Below are 14,767 nucleotides of genomic sequence, written 5' to 3'. Positions count from 1 at the left end.
ACAGTGAGAAATTCTTCCTTCTGAGGGTTTTGCCCTGTTGGGTAGTGTGGCGGAGCTCTAAAGGCTGGATTTAGGCTCTCTGTTCTCTGGGGTGGGTTCAAATCCCACCACTGCCATTATCTTCTGATTTTGCGAAGACCGAGCCTGTCCTTTATCAGGGCCCTCGAGCAAATGTCGACGTCCCTCTCCGTTTGCTGCAAGTCTTGGGATTCTGAGCCACGCCCCGCTTGCAGTGTCTGGAGGTACTTGGAACTACAAACTGGGACTCAGTACCTACCTCTGCAACTGGCTACTGGACTTCCTCTGTCAGAGGCCCCAAGTAGTATGCGGTTGGCAACAATACCTCAACAGCATCACACTGAGCACAGGGGCCCCCAAGGCTGCGCGTGCTCAGTCCCCGCTGTTTTCACCCTGCTGACGCGATGACTGCACTGCAAACTACAGGAACAATCACATAGTGAAATTTGCTGACGACACAATCTCTGGTGGGTCTCATCTCCAAGGGCTTTACGAGGACTCAATACAGGTTGGTTGAGGTCGACCATCTGACCACGTGGTGCAGGGACAACAACCTCCTGCTGAACGTCCAGCAAGACCAAAGAGATTGTTGTTGACTTCGAGAGGTCACACCCAACACCTGCCACTGACCATCGACGGTGCTGTGGTGGAGAGAGCGAGCAGCACCAAATTCCTGGGGGTGCACATCAGTGAAGACCTCTCCTGGACCACCAACCTGCATCACTGGCTAAGAGCTCAGCGCCAGCTTCGTACTTCCTAAGGAAACTCAGGCGGTAGCAAGTGCTCCACCAGCCATCATGACCACATTCTACCGTAGGCACCATCGGTGAGCATCCTCTCCAGCTGTATCGCTGTGTGGGGCGAAGCTGCACTGAATACAACAGGAAAGCCCTGCAGCCAGAGATAGTGAACACAGCTGGAAGGATTATTGGTGCTTCACCCCTCCCTGAAGACATTTACACCACCCACCCCTCACCCCGCCGGCGCACCAAAAATTGGGAGTGATGCAAGTCACCCGGCTCACAATCTGTTTGATCTACTGCCCTCTGGGAAGAGGTACAGAAGCCTGCGCCCCCGCACCAGACTCACCAACAGCTTCATACACCAAGCCGTGGGATGCTGAACTCTCTCCCTCCTCTCCCCTCCACCCTCAGCTACATAACATCCTGGACATTGGACCCAAAAATGCCCTCCTGCACTACTCCACTTGCACACTTGCACACTTGTACACTTTACAACTGGTGTTGTTGTCCTGAAACACAACACTTCTGCTGCTCTTACATAACTTGCACCACTATGCCACTTTCTTCTTACTTAGGTCAAACAGAACTACCCAAGCCTTTTATTGGCCTGAATTTGCACTAGTATTTTTATTGACTGTCTATGCACAATTTCAACCACATTTTGCTGCTCTTATTTTTTCATTATTATATGTGCCCTCTTATTTACTTAATTACTTACTTTTTTGTTTACTTGAATGTTATGTTTGTCTGTGGACCTAAATTGGTAAAATATGTCTTGTCTTCACCGTGGGATAGTGAGAAACGTAATTTCGATCTCTTTGTATGTCTGGAACATGTGAAGAAATTGACAATAAAGCTGACTTTGACTTTGACTTTGACTTTGACTTTGAGGTGACCGAATTGGAGCAAGCTTTTTGATACAGCTGTTGCCTCCACTTCCAGAGACGCCTTGCGGTTTGAAAGTTGCTACTCTTTTGCCGAGCTAGCAAAGGCTATGCCAGTCTGTTGAACTGCCTGCTTCACAGGGCTAAAAATATGTCGGGACTGCAAAGGGCCTGACTGATAGGCCTTCTTTGGCTTAGCCTTGTTGCATAGGCTTTTCCCCATCAGTGTGGCGTTGGTGGTATAGTGGTTAGCATAGCTGCCTTCCAAGCAGTTGACCCGGGTTCGATTCCCGGCCAACGCAGAGCTCTCTCTTTAATTAAAGTTATCTTTACTGAGCCCCGAAGGCCTCCGGTCTCACTACGACATTTGCGCCTCCTCATTCCCGTGAAAACAAATGGTAGCGTGGCCGAGCGGTCTAAGGCGCTGGATTAAGGCTCCAGTCTCTTCGGGGGCGTTGGTTCGAATCCCACCGCTTTCATTATGACCAGCAGTGCAAGAAGAGATGGCTTTGCCCTCAAAACCAATGGGTGAATGACAGTCATGTCGCCTGTCTTCTCTAGCCATCTCGCTAACAGAAGTGAGGAATTCTTCCCTTCTTAGGGTTTTGCCCTGTGTGGTAGTGTGGCCGAGCGGTCTAAGGCGCTGGATTTAGGCTCTAGTCTCTCTGGAGGCGTGTGTTCAAATCCCACCACTGCCATTATCTTCTGATTTGCGAAGACCGAGCCTGTCCTTTTATCAGGGCCTCGTGAGCAAATGTCGACGTCCCTCTCCGCGTTTGCTGCAAGTCTTGGGATTCTGAGCCACGCCCCGCTTGCAGTGTCTGGAGGTGACCGAATTGGAGCAAGCTTTTTGATACAGCTGTTGCCTCCACTTCCAGAGACGCCTTGCGGTTTGAAAGTTGCTACTCTTGTGCCGAGCTAGCAAAGGCTATGCCAGTCTGTTGAACTGCCTGCTTCACAGGGCTAAAAAATATGTCGGGACTGCAAAGGGCCTGACTGATAGGCCTACTTTGGCTTAGCCTTGTTGCAATGGCTTTTCCCCATCAGTGTGGCGTTGGTGGTATAGTGGTTAGCATAGCTGCCTTCCAAGCAGTTGACCCGGGTTCGATTCCCGGCCAACGCAGAGCTCTTTCTTTAATTAAAGTCCTCTTTACTTATCCCCGAAGGCCTCCGGTCTCACTACGACATTTGTGCCTCCTCATTCCAGTGAAAACAAAGGGTAGCGTGGCCCAGCGGTCTAAGGCGCTGGATTAAGGCTCCAGTCTCTTCGGGGGCGCGGGTTCGAATCCCACCGCTGCCATTAAGACCAGCAGTGCAAGAAGAGATGGCTTTGCCCTCAAAACCAATGGGTGAATGACAGTCATGTCTCCTGTCTTCTCTAGCCATCTCGCTAACAGAAGTGAGGAATTCTTCCCTTCTGAGGGTTTTGCCCTGTTGGGTAGTGTGGCCGAGCGGTCTAAGGCGCTGGATTTAGGCTCCTGTCTCTCTGGAGGCGTGGGTTCAAATCCCACCACTGCCATTATCTTCTGATTTGCGAAGACCGAGCCTGTCCTTTTATCAGGGCCTCGTGAGCAAATGTCGACGTCCCTCTCCGCGTTTGCTGCAAGTCTTGGGATTCTGAGCCACGCCCCGCTTGCAGTGTCTGGAGGTACTCGGAACTTGACAAACTGGGACTCAGTACCTACCTCTGCAACTGGCTACTGGACTTCCTCTGTCAGAGGCCCCAAGTAGTACGTGTTGGCAACAATACCTCAAGCAGCATCACACTGAGCACAGGGGCCCCCCAGGCTGGCGTGCTCAGTCCGCTGCTCTTCACCCTGCTGACGATGACTGCACTGCAACCTACAGCAACAATCACATAGTGAAATTTGCTGACGACACAACTCTGGTGGGTCTCATCTCCAAGGGCTTACTTTAGACTCAATACAGGTTGGAGGTCGACCATCTGACCACGCGGTGCAGGGACAACAACCTCCTGCTGAACGTCAGCAAGACCAAAGAGATTGTTGTTGACTTCGAGAGGTCACACCCAACACCTGCCACTGACCATCGACGGTGCTGTGGTGGAGAGAGCGAGCAGCACCAAATTCCTGGGGTGCACATCAGTGAAGACCTCTCCTGGACCACCAACACTGCATCACTGGCGAAGAGAGGCTCAGCCGCCTGTACTTCCTCTCCGGAAACTCAGGGCGCAGCAAGTGCTCCACCAGCCATCATGACCACATTCTACCGAGGCACCATCGAGAGCATCCTCTCCAGCTGTATCGCTGTGGGGCGGAAGCTGCACTGAATACAACAGGAAAGCCCTGCAGCATAGTGAACACAGCTGGAAGGATTATTGGTGCTTCACTCCCCTCCCTGAAGGACATTTACACCACCCACCTCACCCGCCAAAGGCGACCAAAATTGGGAGTGATGCAAGTCACCCCCGCCACAATCTGTTTGATCTACTGCCCTCTGGGAAGAGGTACAGAAGCCTCGCGCCCCACTACCAGACTCACCAACAGCTTCATACACCAAGCCGTGGGATGCTGAACTCTCCCCCCTCTCCCCCCTCCACCCTCAGCTACATAACATCCTGGACATTGGACCCAAAATGCCCGCCTGCACTACTCCACTTGCACACTTGCACACTTGTACACTTTACAACTGGTGTTGTTGTCCTGAAACACAACACTTCTGCTGCTCTTACATAACTTGCACCACTATGCCACTTTCTTCTTACTTAGGTCAAACAGAACTACCCAAGCCTTTTATTGGCCTGAATTTGCACTAGTATTTTTATTGACTGTCTATGCACAATTTCAACCACATTTTGCTGCTCTTCTTTTTCATTATTATATGTGCCCTCTTATTTACTTAATTACTTACTTTTTGTTTACTTGAATGTTATGTTTGTCTGTGGACCTAAATTGGTAAAATATGTCTTGTCTTCACCGTGGGATAGTGAGAAACGTAATTTCGATCTCTTTGTATGTCTGGAACATGTGAAGAAATTGACAATAAAGCTGACTTTGACTTTGACTTTGACTTTGACTTTGAGGTGACCGAATTGGAGCAAGCTTTTTGATACAGCTGTTGCCTCCACTTCCAGAGACATATACTTGGGTTTGAAAGTTGCTACTCTTTTGCCGAAGCTAGCAAAGGCTATGCCAGTCTGTTGAACTGCCTGCTTCACAGGGCTAAAAATATGTCGGGACTGCAAAGGGCCTGACTGATAGGCCTACTTTGGCTTAGCCTTGTTGCATAGGCTTTTCCCCATCAGTGTGGCGTTGGTGGTATAGTGGTTAGCATAGCTGCCTTCCAAGCAGTTGACCCGGGTTCGATTCCCGGCCAACGCAGAGCTCTCTCTTTAATTAAAGTCCTCTTTACTGAGCCCCGAAGGCCTCCGGTCTCACTACGACATTTGCGCCTCCTCATTCCCGTGAAAACACAGGGTAGCGTGGCCGAGCGGTCTAAGGCGCTGGATTAAGGCTCCAGTCTCTTCGGGGGCGTGGGTTCGAATCCCACCGCTGCCATTATGACCAGCAGTGCAAGAAGAGATGGCTTTGCCCTCAAAACCAATGGGTGAATGACAGTCATGTCGCCTGTCTTCTCTAGCCATCTCGCTAACAGAAGTGAGGAATTCTTCCCTTCTGAGGGTTTTGCCCTGTGGGGTAGTTTGGCCGAGCGGTCTAAGGCGCTGGATTTAGGCTCCAGTCTCTCTGGAGGCGTGGGTTCAAATCCCACCACTGCCATTATCTTCTGATTTGCGAAGACCGAGCCTGTCCTTTTATCATGGCCTCGTGAGCAAATGTCGACGTCCCTCTCCGCGTTTGCTGCAAGTCTTGGGATTCTGAGCCACGCCCCGCTTGCAGTGTCTGGAGGTGACCGAATTGGAGCAAGCTTTTTGATACAGCTGTTGCCTCCACTTCCAGAGGCATATGCGGTTTGAAAGTTGCTACTCTTGTGCCGAGCTAGCAAAGGCTATGCCAGTCTGTTGAACTGCCTGCTTCACAGGGCTAAAAAATATGTCGGGACTGCAAAGGGCCTGACTGATAGGCCTACTTTGGCTTAGCCTTGTTGCAAAGGCTTTTCTCCATCAGTGTGTCGTTGGTGGTATAGTGGTTAGCATAGCTGCCTTCCAAGCAGTTGACCCGGGTTCGATTCCCGGCCAATGCAGAGATCTCTCTTTAATTAAAGTCCTCTTTACTGAGCCCCGAAGGCCTCCGGTCTCACTACGACATTTGCGCCTCCTCATTCCTGTGAAAACACAGGGTAGCGTGGCCGAGTGGTCTAAGGCGCTGGATTAAGACTCCAGTCTCTTCGGGGGCGTGGGTTAGAATCCCACCGCTGCCATTATGACCAGCAGTGCAAGAAGAGATGGCTTTGCCCTCAAAACCAATGGGTGAATGACAGTCATGTCACCTGTCTTCTCTAGCCATCTCGCTAACAGAAGTGAGGAATTCTTCCCTTCTGAGGGTTTTGCCCTGTGGGGTAGTGTGGCCGAGCGGTCTAAGGCGTTGCATTTAGGCTCCAGTCTCTCTGGAGGCGTGTGTTCAAATCCCACCACTGCCATTATCTTCTGATTTGCGAAGACCGAGTCTGTCCTTTTATCAGGGCCTCGTGAGCAAATGTCGACGTCCCTCTCCGCGTTTGCTGCAAGTCTTGGGATTCTGAGCCACGCCCCGCTTGCAGTGTCTGGAGGTGACCGAATTGGAGCAAGCTTTTTGATACAGCTGTTGCCTCCACTTCCAGAGACGCCTTGCGGTTTGAAAGTTGCTACTCTTGTGCCGAGCTAGCAAAGGCTATGCCAGTCTGTTGAACTGCCTGCTTCACAGGGCTAAAAAATATGTCGGGACTGCAAAGGGCCTGACTGATAGGCCTACTTTGGCTTAGCCTTGTTGCAAAGGCTTTTCCCCATCAGTGTGGTGTTGATGGTATAGTGGTTAGCGTAGCTGCCTTCCAAGCAGTTGACCTGGGTTCGATTCCCGGCCAACGCAGAGCTCTCTCTTTAATTAAAGTCCTCTTTACTGAGCCCCGAAGGCCTCCGGTCTCACTACGACATTTGCGCCTCCTCATTCCCGTGAAAACACAGGGTAGCGTGGCCGAGCGGTCTAAGGCGCTGGATTAAGGCTCCAGTCTCTTCGGGGGCGTGGGTTCGAATCCCACCGCTGCCATTATGACCAGCAGTGCAAGAAGAGATGGCTTTGCCCTCAAAACCAATGGGTGAATGACAGTCATGTTGCCTGTCTTCTCTAGCCATCTCGCTAACAGAAGTGAGGAATTCTTCACTTCTGATGGTTTTGCCCTGTGGGGTAGTGTGGCCGAGCGGTCTAAGGCGCTGGATTTAGGCTCCAGTCTCTCTGGAGGCGTGGGTTCAAATCCCACCACTGCCATTATCTTCTGATTTGCGAAGACCGAGCCTGTCCTTTTATAAGGGCCTCGTGAGCAAATGTCGACGTCCCTCTCCACGTTTGCTGCAAGTCTTGGGATTCTGAGCCACGCCCCGCTTGCAGTGTCTGGAGGTGACCGAATTGGAGCAAGCTTTTTGATACAGCTGTTGCCTCCACTTCCAGAGCATGCCCCCGGTTTGAAAGTTGCTACTCTTGTGCCGAGCTCGCAAAGGCTATGCCAGTCTGTTGAACTGCCTGCTTCACAGGGCTAAAAAATATGTCGGGACTGCAAAAGGCCTGACTGATAGGCCTACTTTGGCTTAGCCTTGTTGCAAAGGCTTTTCCCCATCAGTTTGGCGTTGGTGGTATAGTGGTTAGCATAGCTGCCTTCCAAGCAGTTGACCCGGGTTCGATTCCCGGCCAACGCAGAGCTCTCTCTTTAATTAAAGTCCTCTTTACTGAGCCCCGAAGGCCTCCGGTCTCACTACGACATTTGCGCCTCCTCATTCCCGTGAAAACACAGGGTAGCGTGGCCGAGCGGTCTAAGGCGCTGGATTAAGGCTCCAGTCTCTCTGGAGGCGTGGGTTCAAATCCCGCCACTGCCATTATCTTCTGATTTGCGAAGACCGAGCCTGTCCTTTTATCAGGGCCTCGTGAGCAAATGTCGACGTCCCTCTCCGCGTTTGCTGCAAGTCTTGGGATTCTGAGCCACGCCCCGCTTGCAGTGTCTGGAGGTGACCGAATTGGAGCAAGCCTTTTGATACAGCTCTTGCCTCCACTTCCAGAGACGCCTTGCGGTTTGAAAGTTGCTACTCTTGTGCCGAGCTAGCAAAGGCTATGCCAGTCTGTTGAACTGCCTGCTTCACAGGGCTAAAAAATATGTCGGGACTGCAAAGGGCCTGACTGATAGGCCTACTTTGGCTTAGCCTTGTTGCAAAGGCTTTTCCCCATCAGTGTGGCGTTGGTGGTATAGTGGTTAGCATAGCTGCATTCCAAGCAGTGGCCAGCCGCGTATAGGTGTAACGGAGAAACAGCCAATTAGATTGAAGCTTTGTTCTGCCCTGTGCATATCATTACCTATTTTATTATTTAATTATTTACTTGAAAGGCAAACAGTTATGAACAACATTGATTAAAAAAAACTAAATTAAATTCCAGACCGTAGCCTGCTAAATATCGGAAGCTTTTTTCTCCCTTTTACGTATGTGTCACTTAATATTAATTTCTGTACAAAACCAAGACGGGAGATTCTTTAGAAAACGCAAAGCACCCACCCCATAAGTGTAGCCTTGGCCTATCTAAATTATCGTTAAAAAAAATGACCTAGTACGTGACTCAAGAGCTGTAGGCCTAAACAGTGTTTTTGAGACTGCGTGTAGCCTACAAAAGCGCATGGAGATTTTAATTTTGCAACGAGAAACTGTAACACAGCTAGTCTAAGTCTAACATTAACTTGTTTTAGTTTTCTCCCCGTTTTCTCTGGTAGTTAGTTCTTCACTGATCTGAGATAATGAGCGAACTACCTTAAGTAGCTTAAAAGTTTTCTAACATCTCTCCAGTGTAATGGTGGGCATGTTAAGTTAACCGTAGCATTACCTACACAGTAACCCCATGGTAATGCGATAAATAACCAGGCTATGAACTCATAAACAACAGCATTTTGTCACCGTTTGTCATTCACCGTGCTGTGAATACAGCATTAAGATGCTAGGCTAAAGAGCTTGAGATTCAGACTTTGTGGGCAAAGCCATACTACGTGTTGTGGTTCTTGTATCTATATGTTGGGGTTAAATTCCCTGACAGTTACCAACAATGTTAACAACAAACTCAGCTTCACTGCTGCAAACAAAGTTGGCTATATGCTTCGCCAAATAACGAACCAGCTAGCCTTGTGATAACAAAATCTTTACCTTTTGTTTAGTCCACTGAAAGTTATCCACATATCAAACGATTAAATACACAGTTATGGAGGAATTGTTTTGGGGAAGCAGTTGCACTATATCCCACTTTTGCTGCCTTTAAGCCACTTAAATCCATAGCCGAGATAAGCATTGCGCATACGTTACAATGACGTGATGGTGAAGCTAAATGCCCAAGAAACGTCACGTCATAAAAGTTGTAGGACTACTAAACGCAAAAACTTAATGACAGCTTGTTCGTGGTGGTGTAGTGCTGCCTAATTGAAATGGGATAAGCAAGGGTTATCTAATATTCGGCTATTACGTGTGGCACATTTATTGGGCTTAGCCTCTTTTAATTTATTTGAGGAACTGATAAAGACTGAGCAGCAGAAAAGTCGTAGTCGATACATAAATCGATTATTATTATAATTAGGCTATTGATAGCCTACTATTATTTTACTACTATTACTGTTATTATTATTATTATTATTCGGATGAGGCAAAGGAATGTAAATCTGAGTCTGAAATGTTGGCTACAAACAGTCTATACTGCTGTAACTGCACTACTGCTATTATTAATTGTTATTACACGGCTCTTCAGAGTGCTGCAGAAAGTTCCATTCACATGAATGGGCCTTCCCAACGTTCGGGCCTATGTTAAAGTTGCTACTCTTGTGCCGGTCATTACTGTGAAAATAAGTCCCTTCAGGGCGGAACAAGACCCCTCCGCTCGCCGGGTCCGGTTCGGTTAAGTCGGGACTTATTTTCCCAGTAATGACCGGCGTTCTATACATTATCCCTTACTTAACTTCCGGGAACTATTTGAGGCTTCCATTAGCTGCCATTGTTGGAAAAAAATGGAACATTAGCGTCAATGGAGTTGTCCCAACTCTACCTTTATATGGCTCTGCAGAACATTGGAGAACAGCATTTTATGACTAAATAAGCACCAGCAGAAGAAGGCAAAGTGTGTGTGTGTGTGTGTGTGTGTGTGTGTGTGTGTGTGTGTGTGCCTGTGTGCGTGTAGGTCGGCTGCTGCTGGACGATACACTTAGACACTGCTGCTGGCCCTGGGTCCGCTGTTGCTGGACGATACAGCGCCATTGCTGCTGGGTCATGGGTGCGCTACTGTCACTGCTGATGCTGCTGGGCCCTGGGTCAGGTACTGCTGGACGATACACTGCCGATGCTGCTGGGCCCTGGGTCGGCTGCTGTCAGACGATACACCGCCACTGCTGAACCCGCCACTGCTGAACCGGCCGCTGCTGTCAGACAATACACCGACCCATCAGCCTGCATACATCACGCTCTGGGGTCGCCTCCTTTCAGTGACACTGTGTCCCTTGCCTTCATGCACACCCTGTCCACCCTCTTGATCTTCTAGGTAGTGGCCCCTTCTGGCGGTACTCAAAGGCCAGTTCTGCTGCAGCGGAGGGCCACAGGGTCAGTTGGGAGGACGAGGGCTCAATCCTAAAGGGGGGCACAGATGCAACTTTCTACGAGGAAAAGACAAACAATTTAAATCACACCATACAGAATCCATTTTGAAGACACACACAGATCCCTGGAGTTGTAATAATAGCCTATCACTATTAGTTTGATAGTGGTGTATTCATTAACACACATTAAAAAATCAGGTGCTCTGTTTACATATCTAAAGCATACTTTTCAAAACTGTGCAACTCACCGAGTGGTTAGTAGTGTTCTTTGATGTTCCAAAACAAGTAGCGTAGCGAAATACAGTTTCTGTCGTGTTTTATTTGGCATTTTGTAAAATCCCATTGATTTCTGTTGGAAGACTCATTGCACGTTGATATTACTGCGCCACAGTCTATGCTTCAGGCTCAAATATTGAGCGGAAGTTTATACGCGGTTGTGAGGTGTCTGAAAAAATAGTTCCACAATAGCAAATAATACGGCTGGAAATCATACATCAACGAACACCACTAACCACTCGGTGAGTTGCACAGTTTTGAAAACGAACGTTAAGGGTTGTTTTAAGACATGTTTGAGCATGCCTGTAAGCAGCCACTCTGACTAGTCAAAGGCGATTCAAAATGAGTCAGAAAAGTCGAGACAGGACCAATCGTCAAAATTTCGGCGTCCACCATTCTAGTTCATCCAAAACAAACCAGAAAAGGGACTCAAAGTGCTAAATACCAGAATGTTCCTTTAAAGACAAAAAGATCATTTGAGCCCTGGGTGAGTGACAGACATGTCGCCTGTCTTCTCTAGCCATCTCACTAACAGAAGTGGCCTGTGTTTGGCCGAGCGGTCAAAGATGAAGATTAAATTATGATTTTACAAGAGAGCCCTAGGTAGGTGTCTTTATACTGAAAACAATAGCAATTAGATTTTGTGATCTTAATATAAGGCAACTCTTGGTTAGATTACATTTTTTGGCATGAAAGCACTTTAAAGTTCTGCTATGAGTCCAGAGATAAGTCTAAAGCATAGCACATTCCATACACATTGTTACCATAAAGAATTGTTTTCTCATGAATAAGCAGGTATCATGTATAGGCCTTATATTTTATAACCTATGAAGTTATTGATGCATTGATGTATATCTTTGCCAATTCAAATGTGAAATATTGATACATTTTTCATCCCCAAAACAAAGACATTTGCATTTACAAAAGGTGTCAAGATAAAATACAAAATGCATCCAGAACAAACACTATAAATCTGGTGTGACATCATTCCCACCTTCGATTTGTCAAATTGGTATGGCCCCATTTATTTTGGGATTATTCTTTTCCATTTAATGTATTTATCTTAAGTGATTGGCATTAAAATGGTCAATTTGTTTATTTCTCCCCATTTTTGCCAATCTCATTTATGAAAAATCATCCATTCCAGGACATGGATCCAGTATTGCCCTTAAGTTCATTTGTAGTTCTCGCAATATGCCTCTGGGTGGCATTCTTACACTGTTGAGCCGTATATGACACGTTCAAGCTGTAAATTAGAGATGTACAACTTGAGCGGAATGGTAGACCTATCAGTTCCTTTTCAAACAATTTAATAGTTCAGATAAGTAAAACAAAATGGAAAATTCTCCCATTGTGCAGACAAGATTGTTCACTTAAACACATTGTATAGTTTCATCATGTTTAAAGAAAAGTTGTCTCTGGTGCTACAGGTTTCTCTCTGAGGTCCATGCTTAGTTTTTTATGAAGAGCTCCAAAGATTTTTTTTTTTTCAAAAATGAAGCAGACAAATATAAGTGCAGTGCATCATTAATGTGAAGAATGCAAATAAAAGTGAAGCCTGTCGTCAAGTTTCTTGAGCGAGGTATGTGGCAGACCGTACATAAAAGAGTAGGTAGACAGGTCATGCAGAGCCTTTTTCTCCCCCCACACACACACACACACACATACACACAGTGATAAGCAGAGATATGTGATTGGCAGCTACCCTCAGAAACAGGAAGGGCTGGAGAGGCCCAACGTAACCTTTGACTTCTTGAGTGTTGTGCTTCAGGGTGTTTCTTTGGGATATGGCTTGTAGTAGAGAGCAAACACTTGCCTTGTGCTCCAATGTTTGTTTAAAGTGCCCACACCCTTAAATCACTGCTAGTTACACAGCAGAGTCAATAGGGTTGTGTGGGTACCTCTAAGATGTAGAGATAACAAATGGACTGTCTCCATCCATTATTTAGACAGAGAGAGAGAAAGAGAGATAAAGAGACAGGCCATAATAGATAGTTACAAATTTATGAAGCTATGCAATAGTTAGCAATATTGTAATTCTAAATCAGCTTGTTAAAATGCATAGTAAATTGATTACAGGTACTGTATAACTTATGACAGAGAAAATACAGTTTTATTTTTCAATAACTTTTATTTTTACTGTTACTGTTATTACACGTAAAATGTATTGTTTGTCAAATTTGTAGAGATGCACCGATATGGAACTTTAGGGCCGATAACAATAACCGATATTTATTGGTTTGTTGTGGCTGATAATGATACAATAACCGATAATATTACTCTTGAAAAATTGTGAAAAGTGATTTGGGGAAAGCATTTAATAAGCATAATTTTATTGCAGTAATTTAACCTACCACCAAATGATGGACAGAACTCATAATAGTAGTGAACCTGATGTCAGTGAATTGCGAGTGAGTGGCTAGAGAGTTTGAATCGTTCTCATTAAGGACTAAACGCTCATAAACAGCTCAGCTTGGAATAAGCTACAGTATAGGGACCAAATCAGAGTTTGTGAGGGAAACTTAGGTTTAGTTTCAACTGCGGGTAACTGAATAAAGCTGCAACTCCTCAGACTGTATCTTATGTCCGTCTACTCTGTTGCTCACAACCTGCTGCAGCAGAAATGAAAGGCGTTAGCCCTGAAGGTTTTAATAACTTATTATGATGACTGTCTGGAACTGAAGCACGAATGGTTTGCATATTTCTAGGTAATAATAAAAAACCCAAGCTAAAGTAATGCAAATATAATACTAAAACACAACTTAGAACTAGGCCTACCAGTGTTGCGCGGGTTTGGTCACAAGCGGCCCGCGGTCGCCCGATATTTTAATCAACCCGACCGCAACTCGGACCGCGAATATTAATTAGGACAAAATTATACCCGACCCGCGATCCGACCCGCTTATTTACAAAATGTGTGCTTTTGGTTATAGCCTGCATACAGTGTGACAGTAGGCCATTTCTGTAAAACAAACTAATTTATTTGCGAAACTTTATGCAGTAGAACTACACGCAGTAAGCATGCAGGACATAATGTTTGCGCAGGACAGAGAATGAGAATAAGAGCGCAAGCACGCACGCAACCACCAAGGATTAGAACACTAGGATAAGATTTGAAGGCCATGGACATACATCTTTCTTTCGAAAATAGAAATGGTGAGGCAAGGTAGGCAAGAGAGATGCATTGCTGGTCAAAACGTTAGCGTAAGAACTGGTTTATAATGCTGAATGAAGCACAAAGCTTTACTAAAGCAAAGCCACTGTTTAAAGTCACAAACACAACGAACTAAGGTAACTTTTATGAATGCGCAAACCTATACGGGTAGATATGGCTGTGTAGTCTGTGCCATAACATTTATTCCTGTAGGCTGCCCGTTTTGGCTGTCATACTTAAATGGCTTCGTAAGAAGTAGGCCTACATAGACCATATACCATAGTACAAGAAACTTGTACTACTGTCATCTTCTTTAATAACGTTTCCCAATATTTCCCATAGCCTATATCGCTTTTCCTGAAGGGGTGTCTTTATTATTTTAACTCGCGTCTTCAGCTTCTTTACTGTTGACTTTACTGGATTGATGCTTTACTGTAATGATGCTAGCTAGCCTTCTCGTGATATTTTAAGGCCTATTTGTAGAAAATATATATTTAATTAATTTTAACTGACCCGCCCACAAATGACCCGAATATCATTCAAATATTTTGTTTATGACTCATAACCGCGGGTGACCGCGGTCATCCGCGGGCGACCGCTTAATTTCGGGCAGACCGCGCAACACTGAGGCCTACTTATGTACTCGTCCCACTAACGAGTTTTTTTATTTGTTTCCCCGACCAGCGCGGTAAAGTGCAAACACACCAGCACTCCGCTCTGTTAAGGTTAAATGGCTCAGGATCATTCACGAGGAAAAAGTATAGCCAACCAAGCTCAAGTAGGCTAGCTCAGTGTAGCCAGACAGACCTTACGTAGGCCTATTTTAAGACTTTAAAAAATATCGGCGCAAATTATCGGCCAGAATTCTGTTATCGGACCGATAATAATATTTTAATTTTTTCACTTATCGGCTAATAATATATCGGCCGCCGATATATCGTGCATCCCTCCACATTTGTGGTGTACATGATTGTGTA

At 46.3% G+C, this 14,767-nt stretch overlaps 15 non-coding genes across 15 annotated transcripts; all 15 read left to right on the top strand.

The window, feature by feature from the left end:
• The first annotated feature begins 1,875 nt into the window (after positions 1–1,875).
• On the top strand, positions 1,876–1,947 carry trnag-ucc. The gene has a single exon. It is a non-coding gene; the product is annotated as a tRNA-Gly (tRNA).
• A 95-nt stretch (positions 1,948–2,042) lies between these two features.
• trnal-aag lies at positions 2,043–2,124 on the top strand. The gene has a single exon. It is a non-coding gene; the product is annotated as a tRNA-Leu (tRNA).
• Positions 2,125–2,261: 137 nt separating this feature from the next.
• trnal-uag lies at positions 2,262–2,343 on the top strand. The gene has a single exon. It is a non-coding gene; the product is annotated as a tRNA-Leu (tRNA).
• A 353-nt stretch (positions 2,344–2,696) lies between these two features.
• Positions 2,697–2,768, top strand: trnag-ucc. The gene has a single exon. It is a non-coding gene; the product is annotated as a tRNA-Gly (tRNA).
• A 95-nt stretch (positions 2,769–2,863) lies between these two features.
• Positions 2,864–2,945, top strand: trnal-aag. Its single transcript has one exon. It is a non-coding gene; the product is annotated as a tRNA-Leu (tRNA).
• Positions 2,946–3,082: 137 nt separating this feature from the next.
• On the top strand, positions 3,083–3,164 carry trnal-uag. Its single transcript has one exon. It is a non-coding gene; the product is annotated as a tRNA-Leu (tRNA).
• A 1,750-nt stretch (positions 3,165–4,914) lies between these two features.
• trnag-ucc lies at positions 4,915–4,986 on the top strand. Its single transcript has one exon. It is a non-coding gene; the product is annotated as a tRNA-Gly (tRNA).
• A 95-nt stretch (positions 4,987–5,081) lies between these two features.
• Positions 5,082–5,163, top strand: trnal-aag. The gene has a single exon. It is a non-coding gene; the product is annotated as a tRNA-Leu (tRNA).
• A 137-nt stretch (positions 5,164–5,300) lies between these two features.
• Positions 5,301–5,382, top strand: trnal-uag. The gene has a single exon. It is a non-coding gene; the product is annotated as a tRNA-Leu (tRNA).
• A 352-nt stretch (positions 5,383–5,734) lies between these two features.
• On the top strand, positions 5,735–5,806 carry trnag-ucc. The gene has a single exon. It is a non-coding gene; the product is annotated as a tRNA-Gly (tRNA).
• Positions 5,807–5,901: 95 nt separating this feature from the next.
• On the top strand, positions 5,902–5,983 carry trnal-aag. Its single transcript has one exon. It is a non-coding gene; the product is annotated as a tRNA-Leu (tRNA).
• A 739-nt stretch (positions 5,984–6,722) lies between these two features.
• On the top strand, positions 6,723–6,804 carry trnal-aag. The gene has a single exon. It is a non-coding gene; the product is annotated as a tRNA-Leu (tRNA).
• A 137-nt stretch (positions 6,805–6,941) lies between these two features.
• trnal-uag lies at positions 6,942–7,023 on the top strand. The gene has a single exon. It is a non-coding gene; the product is annotated as a tRNA-Leu (tRNA).
• A 353-nt stretch (positions 7,024–7,376) lies between these two features.
• Positions 7,377–7,448, top strand: trnag-ucc. Its single transcript has one exon. It is a non-coding gene; the product is annotated as a tRNA-Gly (tRNA).
• Positions 7,449–7,543: 95 nt separating this feature from the next.
• On the top strand, positions 7,544–7,625 carry trnal-aag. Its single transcript has one exon. It is a non-coding gene; the product is annotated as a tRNA-Leu (tRNA).
• The last annotated feature ends 7,142 nt before the right edge of the window (positions 7,626–14,767 follow it).

This window comes from Alosa alosa, chromosome 9 (assembly GCF_017589495.1).
Source record: "Alosa alosa isolate M-15738 ecotype Scorff River chromosome 9, AALO_Geno_1.1, whole genome shotgun sequence".
NCBI lineage: Eukaryota > Metazoa > Chordata > Actinopteri > Clupeiformes > Clupeidae > Alosa > Alosa alosa.
The sequence above is the reverse complement of the archived record's forward strand: the minus strand, read 5'-3'. Positions and strand labels throughout refer to the sequence as shown.